Consider the following 25711-nt stretch of genomic DNA (forward strand, 5'->3'; position numbering starts at 1 on the left):
CTGCCCATCTAAGTTGGCAGCAACAAGGGCCGGGTTCTGTATCTAGGGGTTCCGTTTCAATAACACAATGCAAAACCGGCTCGAGCCCCCACCCAGTGACCTGGGACAATTACATACCACCCCCCTGGGTACCTCTAAGAGGCAATACTTCCCCTCTCGCAAGCACGGAGTCTGAGTGTAGCAGAAAATGTTTAATAACATGAGGTAAACGACATCAGCAGAAAATTGGAAAAACACCACAAACAGGATTCATAACACAAACCATGAGCAAAACCCACCCCAGCAAATTGGGCTGTGTCCTTTCCCTTTGGCTCTTGAATCCAACAACCCAAAAATCACCCAGCGTCCCCAAAGTCCAACACCCCCAAAGTCTCTTGGGTCCAGCAACCACCCAAAGTCCCAAAAGTCCAACAACCCCCAAAGTCTCTGTCCCTGGTCAGTGCAGCCCCAGAGCAAAAAGGGGGGGCACACAGGGTGTTAAGGGGCACCTTACGTGATCCGAGGCTGGCCAGCCGTCTGTTTCTCCGTGGGGGTTCCGCCGCAGCCTTCACCACGAGCCAGTCCACTTTCCTGCCATCCCACGAACTGCTCCGCTCTACAAGCTGCTCCGCTCACCGACCTGTGAGCCGTTCCAGCCGTCCCCGCAAACAGCTCCACTCGCCGTTCCTTGGGCCACTCCAACCGGCCCCACAAGGCTCCACGCTGCTCCTCCAGTCGTCCCCACAAATTGCTCCACCAGCTGCTGAGCAATATAGCTTCAGGCTCCCCCACTAGTTAACACAGCACTCAGTGATCTCAGCTCTTAATAACATCAGCTCTTTTGTGATTTCAGCTCTTAGCGATTTCAGCTCAATAGTAGGGGAGCCCCAGTGCTGGTGCACCATTGGCCCAAAGTGAATTCAGCTCAGCAGCCTGTAACTAGGCTCCTAATGGAATCAAAGTTAGCTCTGACATTCAACAGTGGAGAGAGGCGGTGGTGCAATTGGTGTTTCAAACCCTCAGAGGGGGCCCATACCATCAGGTATAAATACCTATCCCCATCCTCTCTCAATTCACTGGGTTTTGTAACCCATGCCCCTTGTCAAGCTAGTGCTACTTAGGTAATGGTGAAGGACTCACTCAGTCCTTCTGTCATACAACAGTTCCACTGGCCTTGATTCACAGAATCAGGGTAACAAAACTTTATTCTTCCTGCCCCAATAATAGAGAAACTGGGGATCCCACACCAGCCAAAGTAACCACTTTCAGTTGCTGTTGTTCCATGCCAGGCAAGTGGGTGTGCCTATGCAAACAAGATCAGCCCCTGGAGTTCTTTTCCACACTCGCCATAATTCACCACCAGATGTCAGGGTAGAGCTCATCCTGACTCTGCTTACACCTAGACCAGACAAGCTGGAGGCAGTAAGGCTTCTGCTCAGTGCCCATCGCCCACTGAAACAGCAGAAAGTTTCAGAAGGACTTCAAATGAGGTACAACGTGCATAGCAAAATTCTCCAGGAATGGCCATGAATCTTTAGATTGGTTTTGTGGCTATGTTATTTTACAGAAGGTTAAATAGGCCACAAATGCATGGCTATACCCCACTAACCAGGGTGATGATGAGGGCATTCAACAGAACATAAACCAAACTTTTTTTTTTCCTGTATACCTCCTAAAGAGTCCCAGGACTGGGTCTGGGTTCATTGTCAATATCCCAGAATTCTGCTTTGTGAGAAGTTACAAATAACAGAAATCTCAACTGTTGTAACCAGCTGCCCCAAAGAGTCCCTGGTATCTGTGACATCCCATCATTTATTTAATACATGGATTTAACCACTTGCCAGACATTTCAGAGCTCTCAAACGTCTCTGATACTTGTTATGGTCCTGTAACTAGATATTCTTTTCACCCCATGCAACACAGGCATACACAAAACTCTGAACCTCTCAGCCAGCTTATACCTAGCCTAGAAGAAAGAAGTCCATTCTGTCACTTCACAAAGAGTGCACTGTAACCAACTTGATCATGTTTAAAGGAAAAACACCACAAGTTGGGAATCAGACAACCCTTGACCTCTCACATCTTGACATAATGGAAAAACCAGCTCTCTCTCTTCACTGAGGATTAAGGAATCACAATTTACATCTAGGCAGCCTACATACTTTTGATGAGACATAGGAACTTTGCAGAGATATAATTGCTGAACGTTCCAGGAGTCTAGAAGCACACAGATCCCAGAAGTACCTCTTACTTGGCAGTCCCTTCGCAAACCTATATCCCTCCTCTAATCTAGTTTTCATACCATGTCCATACCCTGGTGTCTAAGAGCACCTCCTCACAGTCTTACCCCTCTCCTTTCATCTCTCGTTTCTTTACGTCTAGTTCTCACATTATGCCCTGCCTCAATAGAGAACCTGCTGGAGACTGCAGACGTCCTCAACATGATGCAACATAAAAGCAAGTCCTTCCGGACATGAGTTCTCTTTCTGCATTTGTATAACGGGGCCCCAATTCTGACGGGGACATTAGGGAGCCACCATAAAAAAGATCTGACAATCCGCAACTACAATGCTAAAGGGAATTACTTTCATTTCTAATTATCCTTTGTTCTACATTGTTAGAGATGTATCGGGAAAGTGGAAAAGTATGATGACACGGTTCCATCAAAATGCTGTTGTAGCCTCTTGCTGTGTAAATCCAGAACCAGCCAGGAGGACAGAGAAGCTATAAAGAACACAAAGGTTAGTTTCCATTCATTTATGGACTATCCCCTTCAGCCAGTTTAGTAGGGGCACATTCCGCACATTCTTTGAATACTGTAGTTCAATTTCCACCTTCTCTTTACAGCTCACTGACCATGCTCAACAAGGAACTGGGTGGAAGACAGCACTTAAACTCAAGAGTGACACGTGGTGACCACTAGGGGGCTTGGCTCTTACTCCACTCTACCATGGCTGCCCTCAAGGGTAAAAAAAGGAAGAGCTAGGGAAGTTCGGAAAGTCTTGTGCTAAGGTTCTAAGACACAAGAGAAAGAGTCCTACACAGATGGTACTAGAGAAGAGTACTTCCTTTCATCAATTTTACATTTCCTGCCTTTCATTTTCACATTTTCATATCCCCTTGTCCGTATATGAAAAGGTAAATAGCAGCAGCAATCAGATTTTGTATACCTCTGTAAAAACGCCTCTGATACCACTATCTCTCAAACCTAAACAGTCTCATTACCATCAATCACTTCTCACAGTCTTCCCATGCCTCATCTTCCCCCCCATGCTCATTTCTGAGTCCTTTATTACTGAGATGTCCTCCTTGAGATAGGGTGACCACAACACAGAATTCCAGCTGGGTGGGGGATTTGTTAGTTTTTTCAATATACAGTAATGGCATATTTGCTTCAATTCATAGCAGAGATTGAGGCTGTATAAGAAGATTCTGTCAACCACCTCTCTTTCTATTCAAGACCACACTGACGACCTGTAGTCTATAGATCAGGAACCTATGCTTTAAAGATTGTAAAATTGTCCAACTTTTGACTTAGCTTCCACTTTCCTACATCTCATATCACAGTACTAATTTTGGGTATAATCCCTTCCACCAAGGATGCTGGACTGTTATATATTGTGATCGCTACCACTCAATGGTTTGACCATAGTTATTTCTTGATTCAGCATCTAAGTGTTATTCAGGGCTAAATCAATAACCTCTCCTCTTGTGTAGCTACAGACTAGCTATTACAAGAAGCAATCATTTAAAATATTGAAAAACTCCTTCTCCTCACCTTCTCCAGAGGTTGATATTTTATATGTGGGGAGTGGAAATTGCCCGTTATAACTATTATTCAAGAGAGCGGTCTCTGGCCCCCCCTCAATATTGTGCACTCACTTCCTTTTTCTGATCAGGAGGCTGGCAGTAGAACATTGTAATTTTTGAGTTGGAACCTGAATCCAATACAGACTCTACACGTCAAAGCCTTGTTCACTTTCACAGATGGGATTTATAATGGGATCAAACTCAGTTGTGTCCAAACCTGACAATACAGAACCCCACCCCAGCTTGATTTTTGAACTCAAGACTGCCCTATCTTGGGTAGGAAAAATAAAAAATCCATACCCTGCCAGCAGGGCCAGTGATGTTTTGGCTTTACTAGACACAAGAGTAGCTGGGTACTATGAAACGCAACAACTTATTAGAACATAAAAAGCATCCGCATTTCTCAGACTGTATGCTTTCCTCAACTGGAGCCTCTGTGTGTATTATATGTTTGAATAGTGCCTAGCGTACAATGAGTTTTACCCAAACACAAGTAATAATGCCGAAACCTGGGAAGTACCTTTTCAGCACAATAGGAACTGCAACAGATGGGTTTTTCCTCAGCCCGTCTATGATGTCGGCCGCTTTGTCAGCATATATCCTCTGCAGCGCCTTGCGGTGGATTACCTCCGACGTGCCACCCAGAGTGTTGTCCAGCCGGAATTTGGCTTGCTCCTCAGCAGACAAGCGGGAGAGTTTCTTTGGATTGCCTCTAAGACTCTGATTGTTGCCAGGTTGGTCTCCAAGACAACATCCAGCTGAAAGGGAAGATGTGTTAGCCATAGTACAATATTACTTTCTGGAAATAAAGGTCGGGTCTACACTACCGACCTATATTGGTGTAACTATGTTGCTCAGGGGTGTGAAAAATCCACACTGAGCAACGCAGTTACATCCACCTAATCCCCCGCGTAGACAGCGTCATGTCAACGGGAGAGCTTCTCCCATCGACACAGCTATCACGTCTTGGGGAGGTGGATTAACTAAGCTGATGGGAGAAGCTCTCCCGTTGGCATAGGAGTTTCTTCACTTAAGCACTGCATCAGCACAGCTGCAGTGTTTTAAGTGTCGACTTACCCTAACATTTAAGTGAACCAAAACAAGAACTTAATACTTCTGTAATGCTGTGCACGTAAAACAGGAGGCACTTGAGAAATGGTTTAATATTTCCACATTTGGTTGTTCTAATCTACCTATATTTCATCTGCTTCCTATACAGTATTGTCTCTTTTCACAAGAAGTTACAGGCTACTAAAATGCTTCCTTCAGGAAATAAGATTTTCCATGGGTGGGAGGTACACAATTGACAGCATTACTACAAAAGGAAGCGATAAATCTTAGCATAGGCAAATAATTGCTGTGCTGAGTTCCATTTGGAGTGTCAATCATTTAACACTCTGTGAATGTCATTTTTCAGATTTTTAACACAGAAATATATTTCAGCCTCTATGTACTAATAAAAGGAAGCATCAATTATGCATCTGCCATTGAACAGTTTCATTTGGAATGACCTAAAGAGAAGAGAAAGAAAGCTGTGCCAAAGCTACCGACCACGATAAAGTCAATGGGTTGGAGGGGAAGGAGTTGGTGATCAGAAGCAGTTACTTGGATTTTGATTCTTGTATTCACAGAGGTTGAACAGTCCTTAGGTAGAAGCATAACCATGTCCACCAAAGGCAGGACAAGTAGTAATGGGCTTAATCTGCAGCAAAGGAGATTTAGGTTAGATATTAGGAAAACTTTCTAACTATAAGGGTAGTTAAGCACTGGAATAGGCTTCCAAGGAAGACTGTGAACTCCCCATCATTGGAGGTTTTTAAGAACAGGTTGGACAAACTTTTGTCAGGGATGGTCTAGGTTTACTTGGTCCAACTCAGTGCAGGGGGCTAGACTTGATGACTTCTTGAGGTCATTTCCAGCCCTACATTTTTATGACTCTATATGATCCTATAACCAAGAAAAAAAGTCCGGGCATCAGTATTTAAGCAGTATTATACCATATAGCTAACCAGTTCATAGAATCCCAGGCTTTCCAAGAAATGATTTTGGAAGAATTCTACCTCAAAACGCTCGTCCTCACATCTGTAGATGTGTTCTTCGTATTGTGTCTTCTTGGAGCTAACGAAGGTAGAATCCTCAGACCGGGAAGGGAAGGAGACCCAAGTATCATTCAAAACCTTAGGTGAAGGAAAGAAGCAGAAGACTGATGGATCTTTTCTCTGAGCCATCAGAGCAGACACCCAAATTTATATTATCACATGTTTCTCTGACAAGGAATCTCCGATTCCCTACATCCATTGTCTCTTTTCCTTGGTGAACATTCTCTCCTGTACATACCACAGGATCCCTTATAGCCAAAACTCGACCTTCTGGGCATGCTGCAAAAGCCATTGATTTGACACTGTCTGGGGGAAAGCTAGTGGCTTTTCTCCTAGAGAAGTCAAAGAGAAGGGTGAAAGTAGTTTTTCTGCTGCTTTGGATTTATTGGCTGGCTGACTTAAATCTGTTCTGTGAATATGATTGTTTAATGATGCTGGGTGGTCTCACTGGGTTATTGTAAGCATAATTAATTGTTACGGTGCCTATGGCTTTATGTAGGGACTTTCTATTCAAATATAGATACAGTAACTCCTCACTTAAAGTCAGCCCAGTAAACAGTCTTCGTTGTTACCTTGCTGATCAATTACGGAACATGTCATTTAAAGTTGTGCAATGCTCCCTTCTAACGTCCTTTGGCAGCCGCCTGCTTTGTCCACTGCTTGCAGGAAGAGCAGCCCATTGCAGGTAGCTTGTGGGGGCTTGGAACCAGGGTGGACCGGCAGCCCCGCTATCAGCTCCCCGCTCCCCTAAGTTCCCTGTGCTGCAGCCACCCAGCAGAGTATCAATTCCTGGCAGTTCAGCTGTCCTTCCCCCCACTGCCATGTGCTGCTCCTGACCTCTGCCTTGGAGCTGCTCCCAGAGACTCCTGCTTGCTGTGCAGGGGAGGAAGGGGGGCTAATATCAGGGTGTCCCCCTCCCCCCTGCTCCTGCACCCCGCTTACCCCTTCTCCATATAGAGCAGGGAGAGAGAGAGAGCTTGGGACAGCAGCTGCTGTCTCAACTTCCTGATCCACTTAAAAAGACAATGCACTTAAGAGTGGGTCAGCTTACTTAAAGGGGCAGTGTGCATCTCTCTCTCTCTCTCTCTCCCACACACAAGGTGTGTGTCTGTCTCTGTCTGCTATGCTGTCTCCCCTCCCTCGTGTGAGAGGTTACATTAACAACGTGTTAACCCTTGAAGGCTCAGCCGAGTGCTAGTTCATCATTTAGCAGTAAGGCATTCCCTGGGAAATATCCCTCCCTCTTCCACCCTCTAACTTCACCACCTCAACCAAGCTTCACAATCATCATAGCTGTGAACAGTATTAAATTGTTTGTTTAAAACGTATACTGTGTGTATAGCTATATAATACAGCCTATAGTTTTTTGTCTGGTGAAAAACATTTCCCTGGAACCTCACCCCCTCTATTTACATTAATTCTTATGGGGAAATTGGATTCGCTTAACATCATTTCGCTTAAAGTCGCATTTTTCAGGAACATAACTACAACATTAAGCGAGGGGTTACTGTATCGCTCTGAGGCTGGTTGGTTCCCACTTTCTCCCACCCAACGCAGACTGACTCCTTTGAGCCCCATGGCAGGATTGGAGGGGGACACACACATGTGGCAATCCTGTTGATCTCACATCTAGCTTCCTGTGCATGCATAGATTCAGGCCCCAATCCTGCAATTTATTTTAAGTGGACGGGCTGTGCGTCTACGCAGAAGCCCCATTAATTTCAGGTTCAGCCTCGACGCTGGGGTCCTCCTGAGCAGAGCCAGTTATAGTCTACGTCTTCACTGGGGAAGGGGGGAGGAATCGATTTAAGAGACGCAAATTCAGCTACGCGAACACCGTAGCTGAATTCGACGTATCCGAGCCGACTTACCCCACTGTGAGGACGGTGGCAAATTGACCGCCGCGGCTCCCCCGTCGACGGCGCTTACTTCTACCTGCGCTGGTGGAGTACAAGCGTCGATTCGGGGATCGATTGTCGCGTCCCGACGAGACGCGATCATTCGATCCCCAAGAGATCGATTTCTACCCGCCGATTCAGGCGGGTAGTGAAGACGAAGCCTTAGGAGCAAGGATTTACGTGACAGCTGCCAGGAACAGATGCAGTCATGGTAGGGTCTATGAAAAAAGTCTTTTTGTTTAAATATTTGAGAGCTAAATAACAGGAAGATTGTGGTGCTGGTAAGGCAGATGGGTCTGTGAGAGGATCTCTGTTATGGGCTGCTCCACAGGGTGAAAAGAAGAACCTCCGTCCTACACTGTGAGAAACCCAAAAGGCTGGTCAGAACCGGAGAGAAGGAAGCAGCAAAACTGAAACTGACCAGCCTAACTGGAGAGTGAAACAGCAAAGGGGAAAGAAAAAGCAGCAGAGCCTTTGATTTTTAAAGCCTTTAAACGCACAAAAAGGATTTTGCAAGTGTCCTTTCTCCCCCGCCTGCTCCAAGCTTTCAGAGCAGCGACACCCGGGCTGTAGCAGGTGGGAACACCCCACCCGATCGCCCCCCTCCCCGGGGCACGGCTGGAGTCACTGCGACTCTCAGGCAGACCCACAGCCCGAGCAGCGGGTTTCACGGGGGAGAAGCCACGTCGCTTTCCACATCCAGACCCGTCCGATCCCGGCCCGTGCTCATAGCCGGGCCAGCAGGAACCAGGGGCCGGTGGCGGCTCGGGTCCCCCGCCGGCCAGCGGGGCTCGCTCCGCAGCTAGCGCGCCCCCCCGCCCAGCGTCCCGAGCCAGCCCCGCGCCCACCTCGGTCCTGGCACGCCGGGCCGGGCCGCTCCAGGCACCGGGGGGAGGGGCGCTGGAAGTGAGGGCGCTGAGTGGGGGAGGGGGGCAAGCCCCGCCGCAGGGGCTGGGGGCGGCCGGACAACGCCCCGAGCGGGAGCGCAGGCCCGGCCCGGGGGACGGCCGGAGGGGGCGGAACTCGCGGCGGACCGGTCCGGCTCCCACCTGCCCCGGAGGTTGCAGTCGGGGAAGCGGGGCTCGGAGAGGAACTTCTCGGCCCGCTCCAGCGCGGTGCGCCGCCGCTTTAGCACCTGGGACCCGGCCATGGCCCCGCGGAGCAGCGCGGACACGGGCCGAGCCACAGCTCCGGAGTCCGGCAACAGGGGAAGCCTGTACCTGTGGGCTACTGCGCATGTGCGGGGTACGGTGGGGAGTGAGCGCCCCGGGGGCGGGGCCTGGGTCCCGCCTCGCCCTGTCGCCTAGCAACGGGCAATCCCAGATTCCTGGTCCGGACTCCCCCCTGCTGCCCCCATGCGGCCGCTGCGGGGAGAGAGCGGGGCGTGCACCCCGGCGGGGTCCCTCGCACCGCTCTGGGGAAGGGCCCCGGGCCCGGCTGTGAACAGCCATTGGATCAGCTCCAGGATTGCCGGGGGAACCAGACCCTGCTGTGCCGCAGGCTCGCAGTGCCAGGGTGGGCCAGTTACTTGGGCCCAGATCCTCACGGGTTTAGGCACCTAAATCCCACCGAAGTCCTACCTTCTCTGTGCCTCAGTTCCCCACCCCTGCAGTGGGGGTTACAGCCCTGCCCTGCCTCCCAGTGGTGGTGTGAGGATAAAGACCTTAAAGATTGGGAGGTGCTCAGCTCCTACTGTAATGGGGCCACAGGAATACCTGAGACAGACTACAAACAGGCAGAGATATGAGAAAAAACACACACACACATACAGATGAGAAACACACACACACCAGTCCCAAACAGAACCATGCAGGGTAATGTATGTTATAAAAACACCCACAAACCAACCACACACAACTAGCCCATGGACCAGGCTGAACTTGTTCCTGTCACTCTCATTTCACAGGCCCTTTCCTCCTAGTGTTTGTCACACTCACTTGTTGCATCTTGTTTTAAAGCAGGCCCTGTCCCTGCAAACACTGGCCAGGATTTCACAAGCTGCCCTGCGCACTCGAGTCCTTACACCTGCAAGGAGCTCCATGGAAGCCAAGGAGAGTCTGCCACACGCATGCAGGGATCCACCAAAGTGAACCCGTTTGCGGGATTGTGTCACTTCCGCATGAGTTTGCTCATGTGAATAGTCTAATTGACTTCACTGGGGCTCTGCACATGCACAAAAGTCCTTCCATGTGGATCAGTGGCTTTGGCCCCCAAACTTGTTTGAGCTCCGTACAGCCGCAGGGGTCCACCCACACTCATCTCATTGTAAAACTGGGACCTTTGAAAGAATACGGCTTTTTCATCTCAGCATTTACAAACATCTCCCTTTAATGTGCTACTTTATAGTCATCACTGCACGCAAGAGAGATGATTAATCCATTTTAATTAGTGATAGCACTGGGACTTCTACTGAGTTTGACCCCATTGCATGGCAATTTTACACCTTCCAATATTTTTACTCACACCACTATGTTGTCACTGTTACATCAGCTGCATTGTAAATGAATCCTAGGTAGAAAGGGGACCCCATTTCACACACTCTCAGGCTCAAACCCTGCTAGCAGCTCCGTGTAGGTGGACGCCCGCAGAGTCTTCGGTGAGCTTCATCCTAGGTGTAGTGAGCCACCCACAATGATCAGCTTGTAACATCGGGGCCTTCGTTGTGACAACTTGTTTGATGATCAGAACAGTTGCTGAAATCATTCCCAGAAGTGTGAGCAGCCAGAGAAGCTTGAACTCAAGAATGCATTAAAATATACACTCTCTATCTCCACTTCTGCAAATGTGCTCAATAGGCATTCACGTTGTTCCCTAAGAGTTTAATAAGCATGGGCTATTATGGGGCTAGAAATCAGACAAAGGCAGTCATTTAAAGATACATCTCTGTAAGAGAAGAATTTGGGCCCTGTGAATTTCCCATGTTGCAGAATTTGGCTTCCAGAAAGTAGCAGAGTACAGAAAGTTCCACACCGCCATTGCTTGTTCTCTCCATTCACTCATACTGCACCGTGATCCTTTGTCCAATGAGGGTTTTGATCTGACCCGAATTGTTTTCAGGATGCAGTTTCTTGGGATTCTGCGGCTAAGTCATCCCACCCCCATGGTCAAAGCCATGGTAGAAGGCTCTGGGGGAGGAAATCTCCATGAGGAGACCCTAGCTGAGATACCTCCACATCATCCTGGTAGGGGGCGAAGAGGGAACAAAGCCACAAGGCCCACCCTCAAGCCCTGCACATCCCCAGAGCACCGCAGAAGGCCAGGGCTCTCCATGCAGAGGTCTTTTACCTCCAGACCAGCTCTATCCCCAAATTCAGTTGAAGGCAATGGGAACACTGGCTCCACAGCCCCACTGAAAATCAGCCCCCAGGTGTCCCCAGTTGGGCACAAGAAATGAAGGCACCCAAAAATCAGTAGCTGTTTTTGAGAACATTGACCTCCCCCTCTCCGTGCCTCAGTTTCCCCATCTGTAAAATGGAGATAATACTCCTCACCCACCTTGCTAAAGCACTTTGAATGACGAACACTTGGTAATGCTTGTTGGAGAGACTGTAGAGAGAGAGGAACTTTCCTCACACACGGATCAGAGACCTAGCAGCAGCCATATTGCTTCCCACCCCTTTGACTGAGTCCCTGGAATGCCCAGTGAAAATATGCGTCCACTGAACAATTCTAGACTGCCTTTGCATCTCTCATGGCCACTAAACTGCTCCTCAGTGGTACATTGGAAGAGCAGATGCCCCTGACAATACTGCCTGGGGTTGGGGGGACAAGATATTCTTGTTACAAAGGAACATTGAGATGATCAGAAAGCCGGAGCCAGGGACCATCCTATAGTTTGGCAGCTTTTCCTTAAGAGAGTCAAGAGCTTTGATTCATTCTAAATTAGACTCTTCCTCAGTCACTCTGTGTGAGTGTGTGGATACAGAGAGAGAAAGTACATGGGTGTGTACCTATATGGGTAGGAAAAAGCAGGGAGAGGAGGCAGGGAGCAGAGACAGGCACTAGGGAAAGACACCCATGGGGAATGGGGAGCAAGTGGGTTGGGGGAGTGTAGTGAGGCGTGGCTCCCCTCCGCCTCCGGCAGGGTAGAGCTGCCTCCATCCCCAGCGTGGGCGGAGCTTCCGGGTCCAGGGCCCGCCCCTCCGAGGTCACGGCCCCGACCCGGAAGTATAAAAACCCGCCACCAGAGCTCAGTAGGGGCCAGCCGGCCGAAGAGAGCAGACGTCCCGGTCCAAGCTCCCGCCTGGGAGACACCGGCAGACCGCGAACCGCCTGCTAACGCCCCGCGCCGGTCCAGCCTCCCTCTCGCCCGGTACCCTGAGGAGGACTGGCCCAGCCTGCCCCGGACCCGTTACACCGAGGAAGACTGGCCCAGCCTGCCCCGGACCCGGTCACCCGAGGAGGACTGGCCCAGCCTGCCCCGGACCAGTGGCCCTGAGGAGGAGTCAAGTCTACCCCGTGCCAGCTATCCCGGGGAGGAGCTACCGAACCAGCCCCCCAGCCCCGCCACCGAGGAGCCGATGCTGGTGGACTGGCCTGAACCCAGCCCCACGGACGAGGTAGGCCCTGAGGGGGATTTGGGAAGTAGCCCGGGGGTAGCCGACCCCAGTCAGGCTACAGAGGCCTGTGAGCCCATGTCAGTGTGTTTCGGTCAGGACACCCCACTGACCGGCAGCGAGAGTCCTCGCTGCTAGGGCCCCGGGCTGGGACGCAGTGGAGTGGGTGGGCCTGCGTCCCCCCCCTGCCACCCCTACACACGGGTGGCAGGCTTCCCCCTCACCCAAGGCTCAGGTAGGAACCTGGGCCCCTTTGCCTACTTGCCTGCTCAGCCCCAGCTCCAAAGGGGCTTGAGCTACTGCTGTTTGCCTAGCCCCTGCCACAGAGGGCCTAGGCTCCGTGAACTGCTGTGTGCCTAGCCCCTGCCACAGAGGGCCTAGGCTCCGTGAACTGCTGTTTGCCTAGCCCCTGCCACAGAGGGCCTAGGCTCCGTGAACTGCTGTTTGCCTAGCCCCTGCCACAGAGGGCCTAGGCTCCGTGAACTGCTGTTTGCCTAGCCCCTGCCACAGAGGGCCTAGGCTCCGTGAACTGCTGTTTGCCTAGCCCCTGCCACAGAGGGCCTGGACCGCGTAACTGTTGTTTTTCCTCAGCCCCCACACTAGAGGGCCTGAGCCCTGAGCTGACCGGCTATTGATTTCGGCCACAGTGAGTCGGCGTGGCTCCCCTCCGCCTCCGGCAGGGTAGAGCCCCGACTCACTCGATTACAGGGAGGAAGAGCCAAAAAGGGACAGAAGGAAAGAAAGAGGCGGGGGGTGGGGGGGGAAGAGCCCACAGGCCCTAGGGAAAGGGGTTGGAGGACGTGCAGAGGAAGAGAATAGAAAAGAATGAGCGAGAGAGAGAGGGAGAAGATGAAGGGGGAATAAAAATCATAGGGAGAAGAAGGGATAAAGAAATGGCTCAAGGGGAGGAGAGAGCAAGACAAGCCACCACGTTATGATCCAGCCGGGTTAGTGGAGCCTGTTGTAATAATTTGGGCCTCGTACGCCTAACCCGATTGTAAGCTTAACTTTGGGTAAGTGGATAAAAAGTTGATCAAATGTTCCAATAACTCATAACAGGGAATGTTGAGGAAAGGGAGACAGACTGAATGAGCCCAAACAGAAAGGCCAACTAGTAACTCAAGGACAGCGTTAAGATCATGCCTGGTCAACAAGAGAACTGTGGGGCTGGAAATCAAGGGTCCAAAACTGGTGTGTCGGAAATGAGGTCTAATTGGTAGACAAAATAATAAGGGGAAGGATTATTCCACCCATCGCTCCCTTTGGGGTCCGTTAGAAAAAAGACCTTCGGGGAGAATGAAGTGCTCTGACTGGGAGATGGGTGGACAGGAAGAAGTGAACTTCACCGCATGGCTGCCACATCCACCATCTCCTCGGGACCTCAGGATCCACCGTAACGCTGTTGGGCCTTCACGATCCTGATCCTGATGCTGAGAAATGTCCTGTCCAGACCAGGCCTGAGAGAGAGGGATTCAGATGACACGGCCACCTCCACTGGCTCCAGCCAAATCCCAAACACCACCTGGGATTTGATGTTTTCTCTGTAATTATTTTACCTTAAGAATAAATGTGCTTGCTTAGAAGGAACCAGGTGGTAACTCTACTGTGCATAGCCCCTGGAGAGAAAGCAACCACCCGTGCTGGGCTTTAGGCAGCCTGGTTTGCTGGGGATATCACAGCACAAGGCAGGGAGCTTGGCAGCTTTAAAGCCCTCAGGCAGAAGGGACTAGGATAAAGGTCCCTGCCCAGAGACATATAATGGCTTAAGACCTGAGGGCAGATACAGGTGCACTTATCCTGAAACTGTGACAAGTGCTTGCGGAGATCCTCTGCTAAAAGGCAATATGTAAGTGCAATGTTAAATTACAGCCTGGTTACTGATGTGCCATCATGCTGTTAGTGGTTGGGCTATTAGGCAAGCAGGCACAGCGGGGTTTTTCTTCTATCAGCTCCCCGGGTATAGCTACAATCCGAGACAGGGAACCTGACATTAAATGTAATGCCTGAACTCTAGGAAAGCAGGGCCCCCCCAGAGGAGGCTGCCATACCCCTCCCTTCTTCCCATGCCTAGCATTAGAGGGATACAGTTACACATGGGGCATGCAGGCACATTGACACTCGTGCTCTTGTCTCGAAGCCAATTCCCCTTCAAGCCTTGCCTTTCGTGTTTGCTCTCTTTCCCTTCAGGATCTAAATGACCATCTCCATAAAGCTTTTTGCCATCCTCTTGCTGGTTGCAGCAGCATCAAATGGCACAAAGACTGAAACCATTAATTAATGTAATAGCACAGGATAAAGGTAACCAACTTTGCCAGACATGAAGTACTACTACAAGTGGTGCAATGGTTATTTTTATCCAGCCACATACAGTACTTGGCACAAGTCAGTGAAATAGATCTCTCTGCTGTAACATGTCTAACCCCCACTTAAGGCTGTTTTGTCACCCGATTTACATTATTCAGACAGGGTTCCCTTTCCCCCCTGAAAGATTGCTTTGAAATCATCTCTAAACCATCAGCGTGAGCTTTAAGTTCTGTTAACTCTCAGCTTTGGTGAAGTCTGTTGATAAGAAGCTTTAACATCACTGGTTAGAGAAGGCAGAGGATTAGCCACACACCCAAACACTGCATTAGTGTGAGGGAAGGAAAACTACTGGTAACACTGATACCTCTACAGAGAGTATCTGAGCCAGCTTTCTATTTTAGAGGAAGATGGCACTTGGGATTTGGATCAGCAAGCAACTTCTTTTCTGGAAAAGGTGATTTGTTTCTTTACAGTGGGACACGAAGCTAGGTAGTCTCAGGCTGTGCGATCTTGTAAGTTAAGCAGACTCAGGTATAGTCAGTATACAGAGAGAATCTCCAGCGATAGCGCAGTGGAGTGCAAAGATTTGTATTAATAATTCAGTAGATGGCACTCTTCCTTCTGGGTCAATAGGGACCCAATGGCACGGCGTGATTTTGTGGAGTTCCTATATTTCAGATGAGACCTAAATAAAATTGAGGTTTTAACCACTTCTGATTAGAGATTATTCTAGATTGAAGTTGGTCCCAAAGAAGATATTACCTCACCTCCCTTGTCTCTATTATAGATTGTGGCATTTTTGAAAAATAACATGGGGTGGGGAGTTTGGTCCCACGGTTCTAAATCAGTTCCAATTTGAGTAATGCATTCTGTGCAGCTAAATTTCCCCAGCAGTTTGGACTGCTTAAGGTATTCTTCGCTGCCTGCCACACTGTAGGGTTGCTTTTCATTATTAAACTGCCACATGCACAATGAGAGAAGATTGCAGTTCTGCAGTAGGTGAAGTCAAACAACGACTGGAGACCTCTTCACTGCTCCTTTACCTCAACCCGATTCTCTGATGCTTAGGGTGCAGTTCCAGGTAGTGGAAAAGGTGCAAGTGTAGAGTCTTATGGGCGTTACAATGTACCAGTGACACGTTTTGCTTTTTAAAATGGAGCTTACAAGCGTATGATTTGTCACACTAAAGAGGGATCGCCATCCACTTGAACTATTGCACTTCTCCTCTGGCCATTTCGTTACTTGACAAAAATCACTGCAGCAGAAAAAGTAGACGAAACAGCTTTCAAGTGTTTACTTTGTGGATTTATTAGCAAGCTACTTCACTATTTTGCTGATGTTTGGGGGCACCTCGTGCTACTCTAGAAAGAGCTCGTTTCCATGCTCTTCCCACACACCAAAACATTTGCAAAAGGATGTTTTGCAGCATGCTTAGCGGTGAGGTCCTGGTCCAGGACGGGGCTAGGTGCTATTACAATACAAACACAAACCACCACCAGCAAATCTGAAACCAAAGCAGCAAGAGCACAAGCATCTGCACAGAGAGAAAAGGGAGGGTGGAACTGGGCATGTGGTGGTGTTGCTCTTGGCACGGCCCAACACCAGCATGACAGGAGGAGACAGTCCCCCCGGCTCTGCCCTGCCAGCGAAGGAGAGGGACCAGACCAGCCAGATGACACCCCAGCCTGGGGAAGTGAGCTGGGGGGAGGCCGACCTGCCAGCCCAGGTATCAGCCAGTGACTTGTATCCTAAGAAGGTGGTGGAAAGCCATACTGCCCCACCTTTACTACCCTGTCTCTTCTCCTCCTTCTGCATCGGTCTCTTGGGTCAAAAGCCAAGAAAGTGACCCCCATTCACAGCAATCCGGCTACAGAACGAACCCTTTCCTGTCTGCTAAGAGGGACAGAATAAGCGACTCTAGCCAATGCCCTGTGATACATTGGATCGTTTCTCCTGCAGAACCACTCCGCGTCAATCGCAGAAGGCTTTCGGGTTTGGGTTTGAACCTGTTTCTCTTGTGTCCCCTGATCAATAATTCCCAGCCTTTGGCGTGAACTTTCGAGCGCTTTTGCCATGGGACTAAGCAGGCCGAGGTCTCTGGACCCCAGACCTGGGGTGGTAACAGGCTCATGTTCACACCTCTGACTGTCTGGGGCCATTCATCCTTTGAAATTAACACAACAGCTCCCTGGAAACCCCCACAAACCCGCTCCTTGTCCTGCAAATCCCTCCTTTGCTGTGATGCTGATAACACACTTGACAATGATTCCGGCTCTGAGCTCAGCCAGGGTGACCAAATGTCCTGATTTTACAGTGAGTCCTGATCGTTGGGACTTTGTCTTATAGAGGCGCCTATCAACCTCCCCCCCCACCCATCCCCATTTTTCACACTTGCTCTTTGGTCCCTAGGTGCAGCCCACCAGCTGCCATGGCGCTGATCAGGATTGTCCCATTGCTTCCTGGCTCTCGCTGTACCCGCCTGTGGGCGCTTGGGCCCACAGACCAGCTCTTTGGTGTGGGTTTGTACAGCCCCCCGCACAATGGAGGCACTCCAGTAACACAGACGAGACTAATGCACCTCTCTCAAGTGTAAGGGAGTTGGCTCTGTGTCATCAGGCAACATTTCCCCTCCTATAGGGGCAGCATGCTGTTTCACCTGCCTGTCACGTTGCACCCCAGAGCTGGCTGCATTTCATAGGTGGGAGAAATTATTCCCCATTGGGCTCCTTGGAGGATGGCAAGTGTTTCAGGAATTTGAGGGGGTGAGTCTGGGCTGTAATTAACCCTGGTATGACGAGAGATACCCCGGAATATGCCCATCTGCAAAGCTAACGCTGAGGAGAGGAAGGGGGAGCTACTTAACCAGAGCAAATACATGGGGTGATGGGAGGCAGGGATGTCTGGTGGTCACAGCATTGGACGGGGACACAGGAGAGTCACAGGGGACTCTGCCACTGGCCTGCTGGGTGACCTTGAGCATGTCACTTCCCTGCTCTGTGCCTCAGTTTCCTCTCCCACCTTTTGTCTGTCTTGTCTGTTTAGCCTGTGAGCTCTTTGGGGCAGGGACTGTCTCGCGCTGTGTGGCTGTGCAGTGCTTGGCACAGGGAGGCCCCACTCTTGGTTGGGTCCTCCAGCTGCTGTAATATTGAACAATGAGGCATGCTTGCTTTGTCTGGTGTCTGGGCTTCACCCAGCACCTCTCATTACAAAGGGCTGTCTGGGAGCGTATGTCACCGCACAGACCTGGGGTTCGGTGACTTGAAACACCAGGTGCTTGGTTCTCAGAGGGGCTGAGCACCCAGAATTCCCACTGACGTCTGGACGATGCAGGCGTGCAGCCCTCGAGTCTGAGTCTGGCCCTAGGTCTGCTCCCCACCTTTACCTTGCAAGGCAGCACGTGTGCTGAGGACCCAGGAGCTCTGGCTGCTACCGCAGGTGCCCTTCCTACATTAGCACAGCAGTGTGGAGGGGCTGCCAGTGAGGGCGTCAGACTCTGGACAGGACTGGAATCCTGAGATATGTAAGAATAGGAAGAGGCTCCGGGGCCGGTTTTCAAGTCCTCGGCACAGCTGGGGCTGGCTTGTCTGCATCCGGGTTACCCAGCCAGCAGTGGCAATTTTTCAGTCGAGACTGGCTGGTTTCCCGAAAGATCTGCTCTACTGAGGCAGGAATTAATTCAGCTCGGTCCCCTGGCCCGTGCTATGCAGGAGCTCAGGCTAGCGATCACAATGGGCCTTCCCGCCGTACGATCTAAGCCTCTGTGCAAGCTACGTCTGTGTGCGTAAAGGGTTAATAGAGGACGGGGCTGGAGAAGGAGCAGCACTGTAGCTGGGCTGACACAATCCCCTGGTTCTTGTGCCCTGCAAATGGCTTCCCTTGCCAGGCTAGGGGAATGGCCAGCAACGGCCCTGGGCACTTAAGACAGAGCACAAGGAAGGCTGATGTTCAAAGCCAGCTCGCCTTGAAGCCAATGGGAGTTGGGAGCGTGCAAGCAGCCCGGGATCGGGCCCGCTCCAGCTGTCTCGTGACAGGGGGTGCCGGGTGCCACAGTCTCTGAGTCCGGCTTTAATAAACGCTCTGGGACAGCAGGTTCCAATTCCAGTGGGGCTGCTTCAGTTCTCCCCTTCCCCACCAGCACCCCGCCCTGTGCGTTGCCGAGTTCCTTGCCGCGCCTTAGTGACGAGACCAATTCAGCAGTGATGGCAGGGAAGCCCCCTGGGAGCTGCATAAGCCAGGGGCTTGCCCCACTGTCCTAACCAAAAATCCCCCTCCTCTGCTGTCCTCTGGGCTGCCCTCAGGGGTGCTGGCTCTACACACGGCAGCTCTTTGGGTGCTCTATAAAAGCAGGCTCACACAATGCTTTCCAACTACCCTGTGTACAGCCGGCACCTGTGAAATGCAGCCACCTCTGGGGTGTGTGTGAGCACCACGCACACACCACAGGGGGCTACTCCCCTGCAGACACCCCTTATCCTCATTCACTCGGCTTCTCTCTCTCGTGCACTGGAGCGAGAGAACGGGTCAGGAGCAGGGCAGTGGCTCTGCGGTGGAGTCGGGCAGGGTGCTTTGATCTTTCCAGCTGTCGCTCTTTCTCCTGTTTTCACCTCCAGATTCTCCGTAACATCTGATTTATTGGTTTATTTTTTGTTCCGAGCCTGGCGGTCTCTCATGGTCACGTTTCACCAGCTGGCCGGGACCATCGTGCTGCCGTGTGAACGGGATCGCCCAGGCGGCGACGGAGCTGTGCATGTGGAAGGAGCTTTGAAATGACACAGGCATGGCTGGGGCTGGACAGGAGGTGGGGAGCAGCTCCCATTCATGAGAAGCCTGTAGACATGCCTGCCACTGGGACAGTGCATGAGCCACTGTTAGGAACGTAGACGCTGCCAGATTGGGCCAGGCCCAGAGTCTACAGAGCCTACACAGCCCTCTCCCTACGAGTTAGAATGGCTTAAACCATGAAGCAGGAGGCTTTACATCCTGTGAGAAACAAGCTGTGGGCTCTGGATCCCCCCCACCAACAAAGTCCCCTCTGGGATTGTCTCCTGTCTGACAGCACACGTCGTCCTTGGGCTGCCCGTGGAACTGGGGGAGGAGATCGTGGCCTGGATTCCTTTGCTTGCCCTGGGGTGGGGTCTGCAGAGCCGCCCCCTGGGAGAACGGTCGGCAGCAGGTGGCTTTCTGTGCCCAGCTGGGGCTGAGAGGCTACAGCGAAGGGTGCCCCACAAACAGCAATAGACGGACAGACAAGTGCTTGTCTCCTGGCCGGGTTAAGGCAGAGAGGCCCAGGACGAGGTGCTGCCTCTCCCCACCCCTGTCCATGTGGCGATGCCAGTATCTCAGCTTTCATTGTCGTTTCTAGTCTTCCTGCTAGCCGTGCTGCTGAGGGTAACCGTGATATCTGCCTGAGTCTGCAGCCAGCCTGCAGTGGAGGGGGAGCAGCAACCGCTCGCGCCAAGGAGGAAGCCAGGTGGCCGGAGGCCCAGCCTCAGAAAAGCCTAGGCCCCCACTCTGCTTTGGGAGGGGGTGGGTCTCCTTCTGCTGGGGTGGTTGCGGTGGGGGATGTTTCCCCGTATGGCTTTGATCCAGACCTGCCTGTGCCCAGCTGAAATGGTCTCTGGGTAAGAGTCCATTGTGGATAATTGCATTCTTCCTACCTAGAGTCCCCTGCTAGTTCAACTAGCCAGGATGTTCTTCGCTGCCTTTTAGCTTCTGTGTTGGTGTTACTGTCCATTGTTGAACAGCTGCTGAGTTCCACCCATAGCGGGCTGCATTTCAGGAGTGCAGGGAATTAGTCTTGCACGTGTAAGTGTGTAATGTTCAGGACAAAACGCGTCCTATAAACATGAACTACCATCAGTGGTGTGGCAACCGCTAAAGGCTATTTTTACAGGAGACTATTCTTCACTGGATACCACGTCAGTAAGAGCCAATGTTCATCTATTAGACTATTGGCTAGAAGAGTCTGAAGCGATTTAAACTCCTGTACTTAGATTGGAAACTCTCGGCGTCTGCGCGATGAGGCCCGGTCCATCTCTGGCGCTCCTGGGTGTCACTACAATACAGATAATAAATGATAAGAACATGGTCTTCACTCCCTTCCACTGTCATTTCTTCTTTTAATTTTTCTGTGGCAGCTTCAGTATTAAAAGGGCAGAGCTTTGGATTTCACACCTGGTTAACCCCCTGGAGCTAGCCAAAGGCATTCTGATTAATGGGTTTTATCCCCCCCGCAATCTATTTCACCTGAGCAGCCGTTGTTCCCCTTCACAGTCGCTAGATGCAGTCAGTCTCCTGGGAGATGTCCCAATTACTTGGCATGCACGCTGCAGTCATTACATGCACTGGCCGCATAAGCAGCTGGGAAACCCTGACCAGCCACTATTGCTTCCTGTGCAGGTTTGGAGAGATGTGCAGCAGATCAACCTGCCCAAGCAAATGAGTGTGTGATAACAGAGCAGGGGAATTCAGTAAGAGGGTTTTGTGAGGGGAGCTTATTGGAATTTTAATTCTTAGTTCCTTCCCTCACCCAGATCTCTTAAATATCTTTATTTTTCTGACCATAATGTTTAAAAACTGCATTCGAGTTTTTAATCTGTTATAACAAAATGCTGGTCCCTTAAGACTTTAGGGTTCTGTCTGTCTAGGTACTAGCAGGTAACGCCCGCTGAGCACCTTTGCTGCAGTATCTGAGCTCCGGATGGTTGTGTTTATGCTGTACTAGGTGTGGTCACTTAGCATTGACAAGGACAGCAAGAATAAATCCTGATCCTCTTGCTCCAAAAGCACAGGCCCCACCACTTGAGCAAAAGTTAGCTAGTGGGTTTGCAGGACCTACGGTTTACAACTCAGCAGTTCTGGTTTATTCCAGGAGAGGGCAGTGATAACACATGCATATTAGCCTATCCCTTCTAATATTTGTTAAATCAGCGTCAATGCAGTATTCCTCTGTTTTTTCCCCCCCAAAACCTTTTAAAACTGAGCATAGAAAATACTGTTTTCAAACAATAAATAGTACACTGTATCCCTTTGATTTATATTTAAACACAAAGGTAGTTTTTCTTGCATACAAATGCAGTGAAAAGCAGTGTACACAACTGGACTGTACCTTTCAAAACAGCTAACTTCTGGAATTCCAGGCTTATGAAACAGATTCTTATCTGTATTCTTATTCCCCCCCCCATGAAGGTGCATTTTTGCACAGATGGAAGGGGAGCGCACACAGACAATTGTACCCAGGTGGGGAATTAGATATTCTGTCTATGGGCAGCACCTACAGAGGTGCTTGTTGGAGCCTAGATAAAGGAGTGGGGGGGATGGGGGGTACCAGGATAGGTGTTAAGTCTTCTTTGTCCGTTAAGGGACGGGAGAATAGGGGGTGTGACGGGTTCAGTCACAGAGACCACCTTGAGGCTGTCACCTGATGTGCTGGAATTACCTCTGAGCCCGTTTTCCCTGCCAGCTTGGGACTCCAGAACCCTGCCTTATTGAGCCAGACATGGTAGTCTGCTGCAACACAGACCCAGGTCTGGTCCATGTCCCCAAAGCTGCTCAGCAAGTGCTCCTTTCTCCAGCACCCAGACACTTAGCTCCCAATGGGATCCAAATCCCAAATAAATCCATTTTACTCTGTATAAAGCTTATACAGGGTAAACTCATAAATTGTCCGCCCTCTATAACACTGATAGAGAGATATGCACAGCTGTTTGCTCCCCCAAGTATTAATCACTTAGTCTGGGTTAATAAAATTCCTTTAGTTTATTAATTAAGTATAAAAATCAGGATTTAAGTGGTTTCAAGTAATAACAGCCAGAACAAAGTAAGTTACCAAGCAAAAGAAAAGAAAACACGCATGTCTAAGCCTGAGACATTTAAGAAACTGAATACAGGTAAATCTCACCCTCAGAGATGTTCCAATAAGCATCTTTCACAGACTAGACTCCTTCCTAGTCTGGGCCCAATCCTTTCCCTTGGTATAGTTCTTGTTAGTTCCAGCTTTGGTAGTAACTAGGGGTTTTCTCATGACTGCAGCCCCCTTTATTCTGTTCCACCCCCTTTTATAGCTTTGGCACAAGGCAGGAATCCTTTGTCTCTCTCTGGGTTCCCACCTTTCCTTCTAAATGGAAAAGCACCAGGTTTAAGATGGATTCCAGTATCATGTGATATGTTCACATGTCCTGTGAGACTTCATTACCCACTGGCTGGCACACAGGTAGGCTTACAAGTAAACAGAGCCATTTACAACCAATTGTCCTAGTTAATGGAAGCCATCAAGATTCCAAGCCACCATTAATAGCCCACATTTTGCATAGTTACAATAGGACTTCAGAATAATACTTCATATTTCTAGCTTCAGATACAAGAATGACAGGATGAACACATTCAGTAGATTATAAGCTTTGTAATGATACCTTACAAGAGACCTTTTACATAAAGCATATTCCAGTTACATTATATTTACACTCATAAGCATATTTCCATAAATATATGGAGGGCAACGTCACAGGGGGTGCCCTGGCCCACCCCATATGGCCAATCCCCCTGGCCAGCACCACAGCCTTGTCCTCCCCCAGAGTCCTGGCTGGCAGTGATGGTGTGAGAGAGCTTGGCAGAGGCAGCAGGTGCTATGCATGGGGGGGGAGGGGCAGGGGCTCTTTCTGGCCATGGAGCTGGCAGGGGTTGAGGAACCACAGTGTGAGGAAGAGGAGGGAGAAGAAATCCCAGGCACCTGGAGGCTGAAGCTCCGGTGATATTGATCCCTATAAAAGGTCTTTCATCCACAGTGTTCAAAAGCAGGTCTGGATCATTATCACCAACTAACTAGCAGGGAAACAAAGGAGGCCAGGGACTCCCCCAGGTCACACAACACCAGAGCTAGGAACAGAACCTCAGCTCCCTGCTCCTGAGCTTCAACCACTAGACCTCATGGCTGCACAACTTCCCTGCAGCTAGGCAGCAGACAGGCATGACAATAACCCCACACAAGCCAGAAGCAGCAGAGAGGAGACAAGGGGAAGCTGCAGAAAGGGACAGAGACAAACCCTCCCAAGGCTCAGTCCAGGGGCACTCTCCAAGCTGCTCCCCAAGACACCCGTCCTAGTTAGGAATGGAGGAAGAGTGTAAGGCTGAAGGAGCTCCTTGTAGTCCCTTCTTCCCTGCATGCGGGCTGAGCTCCGGCGCCCTACCTCTCCCCAGGAAACGCTTTTAGCTCCTGCATCCTTTCCCCTCCACCCAGCTCCCAGTCAAGTCAGGAGAGGCTCCACCGCAAGGAGTTAATTGAAAGCACCAGGAAGGAGCGTGTCTCCAAAGTCCTAGTGCAGCAGGTTCGTTGACGCCGATGTGAGCCTCTAAGAGCCTACGGCTGGTGCAACTGGCACGGCCCAGCCCCTGCACAGCTCTGGAGCAGGGCATTGGAATGCTCTTCCCTGCCATGCCGCCAGTCCAGAGAGCTGAGATCCAGACCCCATCCAGCCCAGGACATCTTCCCTGGGCCCGGCCACTGGAGCACAATCTCATGCCCTCCATGAGCCATCCCTCACCCCGTCTACATCTGGGAGCTCAACAGGTCGTGGCGGCACCGCCAGGGCCCAGACGGGGCTAGCTCGGGCCCCCAAGTGAGGGCAGCTCTTGTGGGGAGGGAGACGGGTGCTGCGTAGGCAGAGGGAGCAGCCGTTCTGTGCTGGGCTGGGGCCTGCTCCCTCCTGGCTGGAAGCTGTGTTATTGAGGCAGGGATGGATTTGGCCTGGGACTATTGGCCTCAGCGCCAAGGCTCTTAGGAGGGACCCCAGAGCCAGAATCCCGGTGGAGGGGGAGCAGGAGGGTGGCCCCCAGCATAGACAGGGTGAAGGGCCACAGGCAGGACTGGCACCGGGGGCAGCTGCCCTGGCACAAACCCCCAGCAGCTTAGTCCGTCTGCGCTAGGGCTTTGCACTACAGCAGCTGCTGGGGCAGGTCCCCGGGGTAGATGATCAGGCCCAAGGATGGGTGAAAGCAGGACCCAGCGCTGCAGCCCTTGGGGTGACTGGCTGGTGCACTGAGCCCCGCTGACACTGCTCCTAAGCCCAGATGTCTGCCCCTAAGCTGAGGCCAGGATCGCGGCCCATGGTGCCCAGGGACATGGTATCCCCAGGGTGCTCTGTGTTCAGGGCCCAAGGTCATCACTGTGACGAGCTGCACCCTTTGGGGAGTCACCTGATGTGCCTGGAAATCACTGAGTTCCCCCACTTTCTGCCAGCCTAGGCTCCCTATTACCTGATCTTCCTGGGTCAGGCTCACTAGCCTCTCCCAGCCAAGCACATAGGCAGGGCCACGCCCAGCTGCACAGACAGAGACCAGCTTTAGGGCTTATTACAGCACCCAGGGACTCCCCCTTTAAGGGGTGCAGACCCAAAGGTTTTATGAAAGTTGCCCCCTCCCTCAGTGTGAAGAGAGATGTGCACGGCTCCCTGCCCCTGCCCAGATATTAATTGCACAAACTGGCTTATAGCATAAACAAGAAAAGTGTATTAACTAAAAGAAGGTACATTTTAAGTGGTTATAAGTGGTAACAAGCAGAATCACTTCAGTAAATAAACAAAACAGGCTTGCTATCCTTAGTACACTACAGAAATTGGCTACAACTAATATTTCTCACCCTAAATATTGTTCCAGGCAGATTCTTTCACAGGCCAGAAAGATCTTTCCAGCCTGGATCAGCAGCTGTTTCCTCCCTCAGTCCAGTCTTTTGTTCTCAGGTGTTTTCCAGTGTCTCTTTGTGCTGGAGTGAGGGGAGGAAGAACTGAAGACCCTGATTGCTTTTCTTCCCCGCCTTAAATAGAGTTGACATAAAGTGGGAACTCTTTGTTTGGTTCCCCCCACCTCCCAGTGGAAAAGTTTGGTATTCCAAGATGGAGTCCAGTATCAGGTGACCAGACCACCTGACCCTATAGCATCACAGAGTCCCTGAGCCCAGGCAAGTCCACAGGAAGGCTAGACCTTTTCACCAGCTATTGTCCTTGTTGATGGGCCATCAGCACTGGCTGGCTTCTCCATTGTTATACCTGAAGTGTTAGCAGGGAGTGTCACC

The 25711-nt window shown here is 50.8% G+C and overlaps 1 pseudogene; it reads right to left on the bottom strand.

Annotated features, from left to right (window-relative positions):
* The window catches only part of LOC135885064 (paired amphipathic helix protein Sin3a-like), a 41963-nt pseudogene extending 33027 nt beyond the window's left edge, over positions 1–8936 (bottom strand).
* Positions 8937–25711: the final 16775 nt, after the last annotated feature.

This window comes from Emys orbicularis, chromosome 10, assembly GCF_028017835.1.
Source record: "Emys orbicularis isolate rEmyOrb1 chromosome 10, rEmyOrb1.hap1, whole genome shotgun sequence".
NCBI lineage: Eukaryota > Metazoa > Chordata > Testudines > Emydidae > Emys > Emys orbicularis.